This window comes from Lolium perenne, chromosome 2 (assembly GCF_019359855.2).
Source record: "Lolium perenne isolate Kyuss_39 chromosome 2, Kyuss_2.0, whole genome shotgun sequence".
NCBI lineage: Eukaryota > Viridiplantae > Streptophyta > Magnoliopsida > Poales > Poaceae > Lolium > Lolium perenne.
In genome coordinates, this window is record NC_067245.2 from 2,096,665 (window position 1) to 2,103,299 (window position 6,635).

Sequence of the window (6,635 nt, forward strand, 5' to 3'; positions counted from 1 at the left end):
ACTCTAGCGGCATCATCCAAACTAGTGATTTCAAGCATTTCTGGCCGTTTTCGTGGGCTATAGTCCACGATTTCGGGTCCCGGGAGGATTTCGATGCCCCGTGACCCACGGTACACGACTCTAGCGGCAGTGTCAAAATTCGTGATTTCGAGCATTTTTGGCTGTTTTCTTGGGCTATAGTCCACGTTTTCGGGTCCCGGAAGGATTTCGATGCCCCGTGACCCCAGGTACATGACTCTAGCGGCATCGTCAAAACTCGTGATTTCGAGCATTTCTAGCCGTTTCCGTGGGATATAGCCCACCGTTTTCGGGTCAGGGGATGATTTCGATGCCCTGTGACCCTCGGTACACGACTCTAGCGGCATCATCAAAACTCGTGATTTCAAGCATTTCTGGCCATTTTCGTGGGCTATAGTCCACGGTTTCAGGGGTCCCAGGATGATTTCGATGCCCCGTGACCCACGGTACATGACTCTAGCGGCATCATCAAAATTCGTGATTTCGAGCATTTTTGGCTGTTTTCGTGGGCTATAGTCCACGTTTTCGGGTCAGGGGATGATTTCGATGCCCTGTGACCCCCGGTACACGACTCTAGCGGCATCATCAAAACTAGTGATTTCAAGCATTTCTGGCCGTTTTCGTGGGCTATAGTCCACGTTTTCGGGTCCCGGGAGGATTTCGATGCCCCGTGACCCACGGTACACGACTCTAGCGGCATCATCAAAACTCGTGATTTCGAGCATTTTTTGGCCGTTTTGGTGGGCTATAGTCCACGATTTCGGGCCCCGGGAGGATTTCGATGCCCCGTGACCCACGGTACACGACTCTAGCGGCATCGTCAAAACTCGTGATTTCGAGCATTTCTGGCCGTTTTCGTGGGCTATAGTCCACGCTTTCGGGTCCCGGGAGGATTTCGATGCCCCGTGACCCCCCGGTGCACGACTCTAGCGGCATCGTCAAAACTCGTGATTTCGAGCATTTCTGGCTGTTTTCGTGGGCCATAGTCCACGTTTTCGTGTCCCGGGAGGATTTCGTTGCCCCGTGACCCCCGGTACACGACTCTAGTGGCATCATCAAAACTCGTGATTTCGAGCATTTTTTGGCCGTTTTGGTGGGCTATAGTCCATGGTTTCGGGCCCCGGGAGGATTTTGATGCCCCGTGACCCACGGTACACGACTCTAGCGGCATCGTCAAAACTCGTGATTTCGAGCATTTCCGGCCGTTTTCGTGGGCTAAAGTCCATGATTTCGGGTCCCGGGAGGATTTTGATGCCCCATGACCCATGGTACACGACTCTAGCGGCATCGTCAAAACTCGTGATTTCGACCAGAAATGCTTGAAATCACTAGTTTGGATGATGCCGCTAGAGTCGTGTACCGAGGGTCATAGGGAAACGAAATCATCCCCTGACCCGAAAACCGTGGGCTATATCCCGCGAAAACGGCTAGAAATGCTCGAAATCACGAGTTTTGGTGATGCCGCTAGAGTCATGTACCGGGGTCACGGGCATGAAATCTCGGGACTCAGCGTGGACTATAGCCCACGAAAACAGCCAAAAATGCTCGAAATCACGAATTTTGACAATGCCGCTAGAGTCGTTTACCGTGGGTCACGGGGCATCGAAATCCTCCCGGGACCCGAAACCGTGGACTATAGCCCAAGAAAATGGCCAGAAATTCTTGAAATCACGAGTTTTGACGATGCCGCTAGAGTCATGTACCGGGGGTCACGGGGCATCGAAGTCCTCCCGGGACCCGAAAACGTGGACTAGCCCACGAAAACAGCCAGAAAATGCTCGAAATCGCGAGTTTTGACGATGCCGCTAGAGTCGTGTACCGTGGGTCACGGGGCATCGAAATCCTCCCGGGACCCGAAACCGTGGACTATAGCCCAAGAAAATGGCCAGAAATTCTTGAAATCACGAGTTTTGACGATGCCGCAAGAGTCGTGTACCGGGGGGTCACGGGGCATCGAAATCCTCCTTGGACCCCAAAAACCGTGGACTATAGCCCACGAAAACGGCCAGAAATGCTCGAAATCACGAGTTTTGATGATGCCGCTAGAGTCATGTACCGGGGGTCACGGGGCATCGAAGTCCTCCCGGGACCCGAAAACGTGGACCCGAAAACGTGGACTAGTCCACGGTTTCGGGTCCCGAGAGGATTTCGATGCCCCGTGACCCACGGTAAACGACTCTAGCGGCATTGTCAAAATTCGTGATTTCGAGCATTTTTGGCTGTTTTCGTGGGCTATAGTCCACGTTTTCGGCTCCCGGGAGGATTTCGATGCCCCGTGACCCCCGGTACATGACTCTAGCGGCATCGTCAAAACTCGTGATTTCGAGCATTTCTAGCTGTTTTCGTGGGATATAGCCCACGGTTTTCTGGTCAGGGGATGATATCGATGCCTTGTGACCCTCGGTACACGACTCTAGCGGCATCATCCAAACTAGTGATTTCAAGCATTTCTGGCCGTTTTCGTGGGCTATAGTCCACGGTTTCGGGTCCCGGGAGGATTTCGATGCCTCGTGACCCCCCGGTACACGACTCTAGCGGCATCATCAAAACTCGTGATTTCAAGCATTTATGGCCATTTTCGTGGGCTAAAGTACACGGTTTCTGGGGTCCCAGGATGATTTCGATGCCCCGTGACCCACGGTACACGACTCTAGCGGCATCATCCAAACTAGTGATTTCAAGCATTTCTGGCCGTTTTCATGGGCTATAGTCCACGATTTCGGGTCCCGGGAGGATTTCGATGCCCCGTGACCCACGGTACACGACTCTAGCGGCATCGTCAAAACTCGTGATTTCGAGCATTTCTGGCTGCTTTCGTGGGCTATAATCCAGGTTTTCGGGTCCCTGGAGGACTTCGATGCCCCGTGACCCACGGTACATGACCCTAGCGGCATCGTCAAAACTCGTGATTTCGAGCATTTCTGGCCGTTTTCGTGGGCTATAGTCCACGGTTTCGGGTCCTAGGAGGATTTCGATGCCCCGTGTCCCACGGTACACGACTCTAGCGGCATCGTCAAAACTCATGATTTCGAGCATTTCTGGCTGTTTTCGTGGGCTAGTCCACGGTTTCGGGTCCCGAGAGGATTTCGATGCCCCGTGACCCACGGTAAACGACTCTAGCGGCATTGTCAAAATTCGTGCTTTCGAGCATTTTTTGCTGTTTTCGTGGGCTATAGTCCACGTTTTTGGGTCCCGGAAGGATTTCGATGCCCCGTGAACCCCGGTACATGACTCTAGCGGCATCGTCAAAACTCGTGATTTCGAGTATTTCTAGCCGTTTTCGTGGGATATAGCCCACGGTTTTCGGGTCAGGGGATGATTTCGATGCCCTGTGACCCTCGGTACATGACTCTAGCGGCATCATCCAAACTAGTGATTTCAAGCATTTCTGGCCGTTTTCGTGGGCAATAGTCCACGGTTTCGGCTCCCGGGAGGATTTGGATGCCCCGTCACCCCCCCCGGTACACGACTCTAGCGGCATCATCAAAACTCGTGATTTCAAGCATTTCTAGCCATTTTCGTGGGCTATAGTCCACGGTTTCTGGGGCCCAGGATGATTTCGATGCCCCGTGACCCACGGTACACGACTCTAGCGGCATCATCCAAACTAGTGATTTCAAGCATTTCTGGCAGTTTTCGTGGGCTATAGTCCACGATTTCGGGTCCCGGGAGGATTTCGATGCCCCGTGACCCACGGTACACGACTCTAGCGGCATTGTCAAAATTCGTGATTTCGAGCATTTTTGGCTGTTTTCGTGGGCTATAGTCCACGGTTTCGGGTCCCGGGAGGATTTCGATGCCCCGTGACCCCCCGGTACACGATTCTAGCGGCATCATCAAAACTCGTGATTTCGAGCATTTCTGGCTGTTTTCGTGGGCTATAGTCCATGTTTTCGTGTCCCGGGAGGATTTCGATACCCCGTGACCCACGGTACACGACTCTGTTATCACCAGAATTTGACCGAGTCAGAGGTGGGCCGCGATCAAGATGGACTTGAAGAATATACATGGAAGAAATACGCGAATCGGCCCGTTATGCAAAGTTTGGGCAAGTTTGCCCTTGTATCTGTAACCTAGTAGATCGCATCTTAGATTAAAAGATAGAGTTTGACCCGTGCACGGTTAGGTGCACGCCTAAATTAGAAAGTCCCCTGGACTATAAATATGTATCTAGGGTTTATGGAATAAACAACAACCAACGTTCAACCAACAAATCAATCTCGGCGCATCGCCAACTCCTTCGTCTCGAGGGTTTCTACCGGTAAGCCTCATGCTGCCTAGATGGCATCTTGCGATCTAGGCAGCACAAGCTTATGCTCGTTGTTCATGCGTTGCTCGTACTGAAGCCTTTTTGATGGCGAGCAACGTAGTTATCTTAGATATGTTAGGGTTAGCATTGTTCTTCGTATCATATGCTGTCGTAGTGCAACCCTTGCATATCTAGCCGCCCTTACACCTATCCTAGGTGTAGGGGCGGCACCCCGCTTGATCATTATTTAGTAGATCCGGTCCGTTACGGTTGCTCCTTGTTCTTCAAGGATTAGTTTAATATCTGCAATAATTAGGCCTTACAAAGGGTTGGAGGATCCAGCGGCACGTAGGGTGTCGTTTGCTAGTCCTAGACAGGATGTTCCGGGGATCAACCTCGTGTTGGTTTTTAGGCCTTGTCTAGGATCGGCTTACGATCACCGTGCGTGGCCGCGAGGCCCAATCGTGAGTAGGATGATCCGATTATGCGGTGAAAACCCTAAATCGTCGTAGATCGCATTAGCTTTATCTTGATCAAGCAGGACCACCATATATTCGTGCACCTCGTGTGAATCATGGGTGGATCGGCTCCTTGAGCCGATTCATAGGATAACCTGAGAGCCGATCGAGGCTCGTATTTAATGTTTACGTGTATGCCATGCAGGAAACTAAGAGAGGCATCTCCATCACCTTCCTGACCAGGTATAGGTCAGGTGGCACGCCCTTGCATCAGCATCGGACGTGTGTACCAGAGGCTTTGCGGGCCGTCGCTCGGAGGGACCAGGGCCAGCCGAAGCCCTAAGTTGTTCCCGGCTCTACTGTGTTGCCCGTCGCTGCCCGCCGGTGGGTTTTGACCGCAACACATTCTGGCACGCCCGGTGGGACGAGCTTCGACATCAACCACATCGCCATCTACATCTGAGATGGCGGACGGCACCCCAGTCACGTACGAGGATCTGACCGACGAGCTCAAGAAGAAGTATGACGAGGTCAAAGCAATCCTCGAAGCCGACCTCATCGGCTCTTTTCACAGAACCCGTTCACATGGCATCAGGTGGAAGGGGTTCTTGCCTGATGGTGCACTCGATGGGATAGATCTATCCGCCCCGTCGGAAGAACGCACCAGGTCCCAGCGGCAGGAGATCAACTACTTGGTGGCTCACTCGCTACACCGCCACTCCTAGAACCTGGTGAACACTTTGGAGCATGTCGCTCTTCGGGTGATCCAGGAGATCATGAGGCACCAGTACTCGCCGTCAGGACCAGCTCTCGGGATGCATCAAGGAGAGTTGCCACTCCAGTCCCGTCCACCGTTGCCATTTGCGTTGGCAGCACCAGAAGTGCCGAACTCACCGGCATTCGTCGTCTACAAGATCGGTGGTGACCCTAGTGACTGCCAGTTCTTGCATGAGGCGCCTAAGGAGATCCCTCACGGTTACATGTGCACGTATGTGACAGATTGCGGTAACTGGGCGCTCACAAACCAGGCCGTGACATCAGGGACTTCTGGGAAAACGGGAGGAACGTCAGCAACGGATCTTGAGAAGCAGACGTGGCTAACTAAATACGCCACCCCGACGAACCTCCAGAGCACAGCTCCTGCAGTTGGCTCAGAGCTGGAAAAGCAAGCATGGCTGGCTAAGTACGCCACCCCGGCGAATCTTCAGAGTTCGACTCCTACAGCCAGCACCGCGGATCAGATCAGTACGATCCTGAGGGACCAGTTCGGCATGGTGCCGAAAAGGAGGACAATCGGCTATTCCAAGCCGTACCCCGATGAATACGAGTTCGTCCCACTACCACCCAAGTATCGGCTCCCTGACTTCTCCAAGTTCAGTGGATCAGATGGCTCCAGCTCCATCGAACATGTGAGCCGATATTTGGCGCAGCTAGGAACGGCCTCAGCGTCGGATCCACTACGTGTGAGGTTCTTCGCACAGTCCCTCACAGGATCGGCTTTCGGGTGGTACACTTCGTTGCCACCAGACTCGATCCGGACTTGGAAGCAGTTGGAAGAACAGTTCCACATGCAGTATCACTCAGATGCTTCCGAGTCTGGCCTTGCCGATCTAGCACAAATACGTCAGAAGCGTGGAGAAACCGTGGCAGAATACATCCAGCGCTTCAGAAATCTGAGGAACCGATGTTATTCGGTTCGTGTGTCTGAAAAAGAGGCAGTCGAGTTGGCAGTGGTGGGCCTTGCCTCACAAATCAAGGACATGGCCTCCCAAGCAGATTATCCTTCACTGGCACACATGGTTCAGAAACTGTTAGCATATGAACAGCGCCACCCGGACTTGTACCAGGACAAATTCAAGCGTGCAGTAGTCCTGGTCGAAGCAGAGGAAGACGAAGCTTCTGCGGGAGAT